This window comes from Pteropus vampyrus, unplaced genomic scaffold, assembly GCF_000151845.1.
Source record: "Pteropus vampyrus isolate Shadow unplaced genomic scaffold, Pvam_2.0 Scaffold15, whole genome shotgun sequence".
NCBI lineage: Eukaryota > Metazoa > Chordata > Mammalia > Chiroptera > Pteropodidae > Pteropus > Pteropus vampyrus.
The window spans coordinates 804,180-815,349 of record NW_011888796.1 but is presented as its reverse complement, the minus strand read 5'-3'; the positions used below and the strand labels follow the sequence as shown (position 1 = coordinate 815,349).

Here is an 11,170-nt window from a genome sequence, read left to right as displayed (position 1 = left end):
CTGCCTCATCAGGTTATTATGAAGATTAAATGATAAAATATGTAAAATGTTTTGCAAAGTTCTTAGCACACTGTGATCACATAGTCAACAAATGGCAGTTATCTCTTATAGTTTATGCACATCTTTTTTCTTCTGATTTACAAGTTCTTTGATAAAGCAATAGCACATAGTTACATGTTAGCTGCCTCAAATATAATAGTTGCTGATAATAGTTGCTGATAAAAGTGGCTGAATGAACGATTTTAAACAGAAGGTATTGTTACTTTAAGATGTCATAAATTATAATGGCTATAGTACAAAATACACCGCTAATGAGTAATACATTATTATTAGTAGTAGTAGTAATACATTATTTAGACAAGTGTCTCTCTTGTTTACGTTCATCATTTAACTGTTAAAATTATTGCAGTTCAGAAACACTACTGGAGCTGATTAGTAATGATGACAAATAGATGTCCCACATTGCATTTGTGAGGGTTCCAGAGGTTTCTCCCTTCAAATCCCAAACTAAAACAAACAAAATTACCACGCCAAAAAACAAAAACACCACTTTTCTGAAGAGACGTTAAGCCTTTCAAACAGACCCTTTGTTCAGCAGTGGAAAACCGGAGAGGCAAGAGCTGCCCCAGCAGCTTCCGTACAAGATGGCGCCGCCCATTTGTACACCCCAGCTGAGATTACGTCTTCCTAGCCCGTCGCAGGACCGGAAGTGGTTTCGGCCCCAGTGGATCCGGGTGGGTGCGCGCAGGTGGCTGCAGAGGTTCCAGTTCTTCAGCGTGCGGTGCCGCAGGTGTTCGAGTGGTATCTGAACCGCAGGTAAGTCAGGATCAGGGGTCGGCGAGGCCTTTCACCTGGTTTGTGCGAGGGGCGGACGGGGTTGCCAATGCAGATTGAGGAGAGGGGACGTGGAGCTGGTAATGTCACCATGTGCGGGGGTGACTGATTGTGTGAACCCAGCAGTCCCAGGGCAACTTGGCCCTGCCCCTCTCCCCGCCCCCCCGGCGCGGCCTCCTGGCGCTGCTGGTCCGCGGCGGGGGTGGTTGAGAACCCAGGTGCGCGGCCCCCCCGCGCCGTCCCCAGACAGTCCCATCGTATCCCCTTATCCTCCTTACGAGCACCAACCAAACCTTCGTGGCTTCTTGACCCAGTAAAAAGGAAGCAGCGCGCGCAGCACCTGGCACCTCCTTGGGTGCTGCCTGTTCCACGCGTCCAGTTACAGTTCCCTCCCCTTGATTCATGGGGACCTACCCCCGCCTCCCTTTGTTACCACCCCTTTCTTCACATGCCACACCCGCTGCTTTGGGCCTTGCTGGAAGACACCTTTTTTTTTTTTTTAATCCCCATAACCTTGGAGTAGATCAAAAAACTAGAATGTTAATGATTATTTATTACAAAATTGATGCCTGCTCATTGAAATATAAACAAACCCAAACCTTTGTAAGCTTTCGATGTACTATTGGACGTAAACGAGCTCCCTTAGATACCCACTGCAAACACCAAATTATACCATATTTTTTTTTAGTCATATTATAAGGACACTGAAAGGTTTTGTTAATTATCAGAATTAGAAAGTGCAGGAGAAAAGGTTTAATAGGGGTAAGGAATGATTACTTTTTGTCAAGTTGAGCTTGTTTTAAAAATGCATGTATTCTTTTATATTTATTTTAGTCGTAATCCATGCATACAATCTTGTAAAACATTCATGTAAAAAATTTTAACCAAATTGGTTTTTTTTTGCCTTTTTTTCCTTTCCTTTTTTTCTTCTTTAGGCTCTTGCCACAAAATAAGGACTGTTATCCGTTTGGGGTGTGTTTTTCTATTTCTTTTTCTTTACATTTATTGACAAGTGTTTGTATGTACAAGATTTATTCGTGTTAAACTTACAAAAGTGTATTTTACAAATATGGTTAATTCTACCTATTCAGCAACTTTTTGTGCTTAAAAATGGGTCTTAGAACTTCTTCAATATGTAGCGATCTACCTTATTCTTTCTATTTGCTCTATAAATTCCATAGTATGTTAAGATTCCATAGTATGTGAGATTCCATAGATTGCTTAGTTTTTCACCGTCAGACTGTTTTCACTGTGGCATAGAAAAGCCTTCCACGTCCCTCCAGTGTGCTCCTGTGAGCATGTCTCAAGAGTAGAGACCGCAGGTGGAATTGCTAGATGGCAGGATGTGGACATTTTAATGTGAAACTAGTTACTAGTTAGATTATTGTTTCATGGTTGTTAGCTATTTGTATTTCCTCTCTTGAGAAATGTCTCATTTCTATTGGGTTATCTTTTTATATATAGCAGTGTTTTAATATTTTGGATATTAATCTTTCGTTATGTATATATGTTTTATATATTACCAACTTAGTGCTTTTTAAAGTTGTTGCTTGTCTTTTAGCCATATGGCATTTTTGTTGAACCAAAGTTAAAAATTTTACATTTAAGTATATCAGTCTTTTACGTGTGTATTTTGTATTTTCTGGCTCTCATTCCCTACTCCAATGGTTCTCAAATAGGAGATATTTTGCCTTCTAGGGGCCATTTGGCAATGTCAGGAGACATTTTTTGGTTGTCCATTGGGGTGGTGAGTGCTACTGGCATCTAGTGGGTAGAAGCTAGGAATGCTGCTGAACATCCTACAGTATACAGGATAGCCCTCCACAACAAGGAATACTTTTGGCCTAAAACATTACTAGTTCTGAGGTTGAAAAACTCTACTCTACCCCGAGACAAAGCAGGGTTTTCTCTTATAAATGATGAGTGCATAATTATTTTCCAAACAGTGTCACTCTGAATAATATTTAGTCCAGTCTTGACCTCATTAATCTCAAATGCCACATTTATCATGTACTGATTTCTCACACTCACAAAGTCTATTTCTAAACTCCTGTTCTATGGCCTATCTTCCTTCCCTCTTCCCTCCTTTTCTTCCTCCCTTCCTTCCTCCCTTCTTCCCTTCCTCCCTTCCTTCCTTCTTTCCTTCCTTCCTTCCTTCCTTCCTTCCTTCCTTCCTTCCTTCCTTCCTTCCGTGCTGCTGTGTTCCTAAGAGGCCACCAACCGTACTTTAGAAAAGAACAGTTGTAATAAGTTAAACTGATCTGCTCAGATGGCTGTTTTTTTTTAGAAGAATTGCCTTTCTGAAATTTGCATTTCAGAAGATGGCCCAGATAATTGTTCTTGGAGAAAAGACCAAGTATTCATATCTCAAAGGTATAATGGAAGAAATGCAAGCTTCTTCTGAAAGGACTTTGGTTTCCTGAAGCCAATATTTGTCAGCCTTTTGAGGTGAATAGGGGAGGTTTTGAGATGGTAAAATGAATTGATGGGTTTTGAATAGTTTCTGTAGCCACACCTCTGGTCCTATAAAGACTTCATTTGTAAAGCAAGGACAGCTGTTTTTAATACCTCAAGAATTGGGTCACCACCTAAATGGTGGCAAAAGACTGACAAATCCATCCACCCATTGCTGGAATATTTCTTTACCTCTCAGTACATTTTTTTACCAGGCTCTGACATTTGCTTCCAATTTGGCCAAATTTCTGATAAAATAAAATTATTAAATCTTTTCAAATATCTTGTCAGATTTCAGCTGGGACAAACAGTACATATTTCTGGTGGTATTAAACAACCCCAACGGGGTGCAGAGGTTACTACTCCTCAAGATCCAGAGCCGCTGCCAAAGACAGCCAAAAGCAATTGGTCTGCAGGTGGAAAGGAAGAGACAATGTGAAATTTTATTTCCCCCTCTCTTTGGCCTCTGGATGTAATGCATTTAGAAAAACTTTTGAGGGTCCTCCCTGGGTTTAAGACATTCTGATTAATGCTCTTAGGTCTTTGACCTAGAAGTGAAAATTACCCCAGAAAGATCTGTAGCCTCAGGTGGTTTTATTTTAAAAAGGTAACTGTTCAATAGTCTTTTTAGAGTGGAAAGGCAGTTCAGACAGAGGGGTATTAGAATGAGTACTGAAATAGAGGATAGGGTGGAACAATAATAGTTAAGTTTGTCCTATGGTCTCTTGTCTTAGGTACCGCTTATGTTTTTAATTTTTCATTAGCCTTTTTAAATAAATCTTTCTGTGAAGCTACTTAGAAATTTTGAAAACTTTGGTGAACTTCTGCATGCCAATTAAAATATGTATCTCATTCTATTTGCTCAATTTGGGAATCCTTACTTTTATGTGCACTTTTTAAATGATTTTATCTAATTGGAATTTTCTTCATAATAGCCATTGTAATTTTAGATTATAATTTCCTTGAGGGCTGGCAGCAGTTTGGTAAGACTTTAGCCATAAATGGGTTTAGCTCACATTCCTGTCCGGCCATGTTGTGGAGCTTCCAACCCGACAGTTACCAAGCCAAATTCTTAGGACATAAAATTTTTAGATTGACTTTTAGTAAGATTTTGTGGCCTAATTTTCTATTTTGCTGGACCAATACCACAACATCCTATATTAAATATCCATTATACTTTGGTATCTAGTAGGGTAAATACTCCCCATGATTATTATTGTTAAGTTATTGGAAGTCATATACTTTATCAGCTCATGTGCTCATTGTTTAAAAAACAATATTTGGGCGCTAGTCTTATCCTTTCCAGATTAATTTTAGAATCAGCTTGTCAAATAGTTTTTTTAAGTGGCTTTATTGAGATGTCATTCACACAATTCATTATTTAAAGTGTACAGTTCTGTGATTTTTACTATATTCACAGTTGTGTAGCCACCACCACATCTAATTTTAGAACATTTTTATCACCCCAAAAGGAAACCCATACCTATTAGCAGTTATTCCCCATTACCTGGCCCTAGGCAACCACTAATCTCTCCGCTTTATAGACCTGAGTATTTTGTATAAGTGGAATCATACAATTTGTGGTATTTTGTACTGGCTTCTTTCACATAGCGTGTTTTAAAGGTTCATCCATGTTGTAGCATGTGTTAGTACTCATTCCTTCTTGCTGCTGAATAAAATTCCATCCTGTAGTGTATTTGTTACCTGGGGCTACAATAATAAACTGGGTGGCTTAAAATAACAGGACTGCATTCTCTCACAGTTCTGGAGGCTACAGAGTCCAAAATCCAGTTGTCAGCAGAGGAGTACCATCTCTCGGAGGGCTTTAGCGGGGATTCCTTTTTGCCTCTTCCTAGCTACTGGTGGTTACTGGCAATCCTTGGCGTTCCTTGTTTTGCATCTGCTTAACTCCCAACTGCTGTCTCTGTCTTCACATTGTAATTCTCTCCGTGGGAGTCTGTCTCTGTGTCTCTTCTCCCATTCATGTAGGACACCAGTTATGTTGGATTAAAGGCTCACTCTACTCTAGGATGACTTCATTTTAACTTGATTACTTGTACAGAGACCTTATTTCCAAATAAGGCCACATTCACAGGTACCGGAGGTTAGAATTTCAGCATGTCTTTTGGGTGGACACAATACAACCTATAACATCATGGGTACGCTATATTTTATCCATCAGCTGATGGACATTTGGGTTGTTTCCACTTTTTGGGTATTATGAATAATGCTGCTGTGAACTTTTGTGCAGACATATGTTTTCATTCTTTTTGGATATATATCCCTAGGAGTGGAATTGTTGGGTCGTGGCAACTGTTTAATCACCTGAGGAACTGCTGAAGGGTTTTCCAAAGCAGCTGCACAATTTTACATTTCCACCAGCAATGTACGAGAGTTTTAATTTCTCTATATTATTGCCAGCACTTATTATCTGTCTTTTTGATTAGAGCCATCCTAGTGGGTATGAAGTGGTGTCTCATTGTGGTTTTGATTGCATTGCCCTAATAACACTGAGCATCTTTTTATGTGCTTATTGGCCATTTGTATATCTTTTTTGAAAAAACATCTGTTCAGATCCTTGAATTGGTTTATTTATCTTTTTATTATTTAGTTGTAAGAGTTCTTTTTATGTATTCTAGATACATGCCCTTACCAGATATTTGATTTGCAAATATTTTCTCCTATCCTCTAAGTTGTCTTTGTACTTTCTTGATGGCCAATTCAATTTTTAAAAAGTTTTTAAAAGTTAAGTTTGCATTGAATTCATATAGTATTTTGAGGAATTCTGTAAAACAATCTCTTTATTTAAAAAATAACATAATTATAGTATCTTCTGCAGAGGGTTGTTGAAAGAATTAAATGAGTAATGTATACGTAAGTATGTATACATTTAAAGTGCTTGGCACATGATATGTGCTCTGTGAGTGATAGCTGCTATAATATATCTCTGCTCTTCCAGTCTTCTTCTTCTATATCTTCGGTAAAGTTTTCTAGTTTTCTTCCTATTGATTTTACATATTTCATGTTGAGTTTATACCTAGGTTTGTGTGTGTGCATATGCCGGGTCGTTTTGAGTAGTTGTAAAATAGTGAGTAGCCATTCTTTTAGGAACTGTGGTTCTTTTTCATTCTGCCTTCTTTTGCCGATTTGGATCTTCTTCCTTTCTTGGCTCTACTATCGTGAGTCTTCTAACAGATCTCCCCGTCTCTAGCCTTGCCCTCCTCCGATCTAGCACCCACACTGCCGGCATGGTGTTCTTTGAAATATGAGCCTGATCCTGTCACTCCCCCTTATTAATCTGTATTGGTTCTATTACCTATTGTTTTATCTTATAGGGTAACGTAGGGCCCCTTGTGACTTGACTTGTATCTACTCACTCTAGCATTATCTCTATTTCCTTTCTCGCACATTACACTCTAGCACAGAACTTTCCGGTAACAATATAATGTGAGCTCCATAAATAAAGTTTTTTAGTAGCCACATTAAAAACATAAGCAGAAACAAAGTAAACTTATTATTATTATTTTTTAATGGTGACACTAGTTAACGAAATCCAGTAAGTTTCAGGTGTACAATTCAACAGGAAGGCATATATATATTGCATTGTGTGTTCACCGCCCATAGTTAGATTTCTTTCTGTCACCACATATTTGACCCCTTTTACCCCACCTACCTCCTCTCTCTCCTCCACACCCTCTGGTAACCACTAGTTTATTGTCTATGTCCCTGAGCCTCTGTTTGTTTGCCCTGTTTGTTTGTTGCTTTTAGGTTTATATCCCACATATAAGTGATACCATGTGGTTTTCAACTTTTTCTGTCAGGCTTATTGCACTCAGCATGATTATCTCAAGGTCCATCTATGTTGTCACAAGTGGCAGTATTTCATCTCTTCTTATGGCTGGGTAATATTCCATTGTATATATGTACCACATCTTCTTTATCTAGTCATCTATTGTAGGACACTTTGGTTGCTTCCATGTCTTGGCCACCGTGAATAAAGCTGCTATGAGTATCGGTATGCAGATATCTTTTCAGATATGAGTTTTCAAGTCTTTGAGGTAAATACCCAGTAGAGGGATTGCTGGATCATATGTTAGATGAATTCTTAGTTTTTTGAGGAACCTCCATACTGTTTTCCATAGTGGATGTACCAATTTGCAGTCCTACCAGCAGTGTATGAGGGTACCTTTTTCTCCGCATCTTCTCCAATACTTTTTATTACTTGTCCTGTTGATAATAGCTATTCTAACAGGTGTGAGATGGTATCTCATTGTGGTTTTGATTTGCATTTCCCTAATAACTAGCGATGTTGAACATCCTTTCATGTTAGTTGGTCATTTGTATGTCTTTTTGGGAGAAGTGTCTATTCAGGTCCTCTGCCCATTTTTTAATTGGATTGTTTTTTTGTTGTTGTTGTACGAGTTCTTTGTACATTTTGCATATTAGGCCCTTATCAGAGGCATTGCTTGCAAATATATTTTCCCATTTAGATGGTTGTCTCTTTACCTTGTTGACGGTTTCTTTTGCTGTGCAGAAGCTTTTAAGTTTGATGTAGTCTCATTCATTTAATTTTGCTTTTACTTCCCTTGCCTTGTCAAATTCATAAAATCCTCTTCAAGTCCAAGGTCCTTGAGTTTAGTTCCTATGTTTTCTTCTATGCAATTTGTTGTTGGTAAACTTACTTTTAATAACACGTTTTATTTAACCCTTATCCAAAATATTATTTCAACATAGATATAAAAAATCAATATGGAATTCATAGAGATAGAAAGTATAAGGAAAGTTATCAGGGGTTCGGGAAAGGGGGAATGTGAGTTTATTGCTTAATGGTACAGAGTTTCTGTTTGGGATAAGAAATAGTTCTGGAAACAGGTAATGGTGATGGTTGCACTACATTGTGAATGTACTTAATGCCACTGAATTGTACACTTAAAAATTGTTTAAATGGTAAATTTTGTGTTATGTATGTTTTACTACAATAGGAAAAGGTCACCTTAAAAATCAATAAGGAAATTATCAATAGGTATTTTTACCTTTTTTTCTTAGTAAGTCTTCAAAATTTGGTATTTTACTCTTACAGTACATGTTAAATTTGCTTGAGCTTTTTCGTCTATGCCATGATGCTTCATGCCCTTCATATCCTTGCACATATTCCTCCCTCCGCTTGGAATGTCCTTCTCCTATCTGCCCTATGCACCTGGAGAACTTTTTCTTCATTTTTAATACCAGTACCAACCTCAGATAGCATTTGTTTCAGCTAGTGTTTCTGTTAATAATTTCTTCTTCGCCATCCCTGTACTTGTGTGTGCTTCTGTTGTTGGTGTTATCTTGCTGTATTGCACTTGTTCATTACATGTATTTCTCCTGTTCTGAATTCTAAATTTTTGAAAGCAGATTGTGTCTTTTAACTTTTTACCTAGAGTCTCAAGCACAATGTCTGGCTTATTGAAAGTGCTACTTACATGTTTGCTGAATGAATCCTTTGGCTGGGGAACACACACACACACACACACACACACACACACACACAAAACCTCTCCATATAAAAATGAATTAATAAGATTTTTTAATATTGCCAGGAATTCCCTCATATAGAGGTACCCCGATTGCTCCCTCAATTTTTCTGTGAGGCCTTTCTTTTCAGAGGCTGCACATGACGAGGAATCAGTTGGGAACCTGACTGTATGCCATATCTGCAGGGGCCCTTCTCAATGGAAGCAAATCAGTACTTTGTTTTTTAAGCTATTTCTAATTTAATTTAACCCCATTTTAACGTTATTAAATATGGAAATAGTGTGAAATGGAAAAATAAATTTTAAAATGAATTTATAAAAACATATTAGACGATGTTATTTTCTTTGAAAACGAAATTAAATTGAGAAAGAAGGCACAAACAAGATACAAGTTGGTCTCAAAGAATGAAACATTTGGCTGATAAACAAGATGAGATTTAGAAGAAAGAAATATAGGGTTTTGGATTTAAGTGCAAAATATAATTTCAAATATATAAAATAGAGAATTCAATGTGGTATCAGTGAATTTTAATTTACTACAAGCTTTGTATGACCCATCAGTGTGATTCTACTACTCAAAAACATGTTTCACACAGTATTAATAAAATATAAGTGGAATAAGTAATAGTAACAGTGTAGCCCATACCAGTTAGACCATGTCTCAAATATTGAATACAGACCTGGGTGTCAATTAAGAGATACATTGACAAACTTTGGGCTATTCAAAAGGATCTAGCTTGGACGATGAGTAGTCTATAAACTAGGTCAGAGGAACACTGGTTGTGTTAAGTAGAGTATACTAAGGGGAGTAATAAGAGCAGTCTTTACATATTTCACAAGCTCTCGGGGAGGGAGTAAACACTTATTTCAGAGGTTAGACTGATCATCAAAGAGAACAATTTCTGTGCAGTGAACTTTTACAGAATGTAAGGACTTTTAACCAAACTGCCTCTTAAGGTAATGAACTCTGTTCCTAGAAGAATTTGGGTAGAGACCAGGTCAGAGGCCAGGTAGAGATCTGTGTTGATTACCATGGAAAGATTCTTGAACTGTGTGGAAGTCAGATTTAGTTCCTAAACTTTAACTCTATGAGTCTGTGTTTTCCTTTGCTAGATAGATGTTCTGTGGTTTATAGAATACTAGTAGTAGTAATAGCTAACATTTATTGAACTCTAATGTCCTAGCCAATATATTAAGTGAAGTATATTGATCATCTTACTTAAGCTTCACAATAATCCTCCATGGTAGGTACTGTCCTTCTCATTTTACTGATGAGGAAACTGAGGCTTAGAGAAGTTCAGTAAATTGCCTAAGTTTATATAGCTAACAAGTGGCAGAGGCTAGATTTGAACCCACGGTATTTGATTCTAAGGCCCATGTCATTATCCTTTACCGTATGCTGCTGTCTGAATACTTTAACGTATTTGTTTAATTCATTAAAATATAATTTATTTCAGGAATATAATTATATCTTAAGTGTGAAAAGTGGGATATTTATGTTGCCTATCTCTAAAAAAACCATTAAAAATTGTATTTTTCTAATTATGAATATATACATAGTTGTATAAAATTTGAAAAATCAAAATTATTTATAATTCTATTACCCTTAGGTAACCATTGTTCCTATATACAGTTATGCACCATTTAACAAGAATTCTGAGAAATGCATTGTTAGGCGATTTTGTAGTTGTATGAACTTCATAGAGAGCACTTATACAAACCTAGATGGTATAGCCTACTACACACCTAGTCTCTGTGGCACAAGCCTGTACAGCATGTGACTATAAAACAACATGAGATTAAATGAAGCACAAGACAGAAATGATGCAGTCAAGAGAAGTGGTAAACCCATGAGTGATGTATGAGGCTGTCAGCATAACACAGCATAACATGGCATGCTGTTTCAAGTAAACTTTTTTTTAATAAGTAGAAAAGAGTATACAATAAAATAACGATAAAAAGTATAGTATTGTAAGTATATAAACTAATAACAGTTGTTTATTATTATCAAATATTATATACTGAATGTAACTGTATGTGCTTTACTTTTATAGGACTGGCAGTGCAATAGATTTGTTTTCAACAGCATCATCACAAACACGTGTGTAACATGTTGTGCTGTGGTGTCACTAGGTGATAGACATTTTTCAGTTCCATTACAGTCTCATGGGACCACCACTGTATGTGTGGTTCATCACTGACCGAAGTGGTATGTGGCATATGATTGTATTTAATCCACTATCTGTGTCAGTTTTCTGTCTCTTGGCTTGCTTCACTTATTTACGTTATCCCGGCTTGACCCTGTGGACATTTCAATTTGCAGCCTCCTCCTGAACATCTTGGTTCTCTCTCTAGGTTTTGTCCTTTTC

At 37.2% G+C, this 11,170-nt stretch overlaps 1 protein-coding gene across 3 annotated transcripts in view; it reads left to right on the top strand.

Moving 5' to 3' along the window:
• The first annotated feature begins 462 nt into the window (after positions 1-462).
• Positions 463-11,170, top strand: part of EXD2 (exonuclease 3'-5' domain containing 2) — a 38,478-nt gene continuing 27,770 nt past the window's right edge. For 2 of the 3 annotated variants that reach the window (XM_023526874.1, XM_011383740.2), the window contains exons 1-2: positions 8,456-8,459; positions 8,680-8,687. The gene's annotated coding sequence lies outside the window, so the exon portion shown is untranslated. Of the gene's footprint in view, positions 817-8,455; positions 8,460-8,679; positions 8,688-11,170 lie in introns of those variants that run through there. The other variant, XM_011383751.2, reaches the window with a different exon arrangement.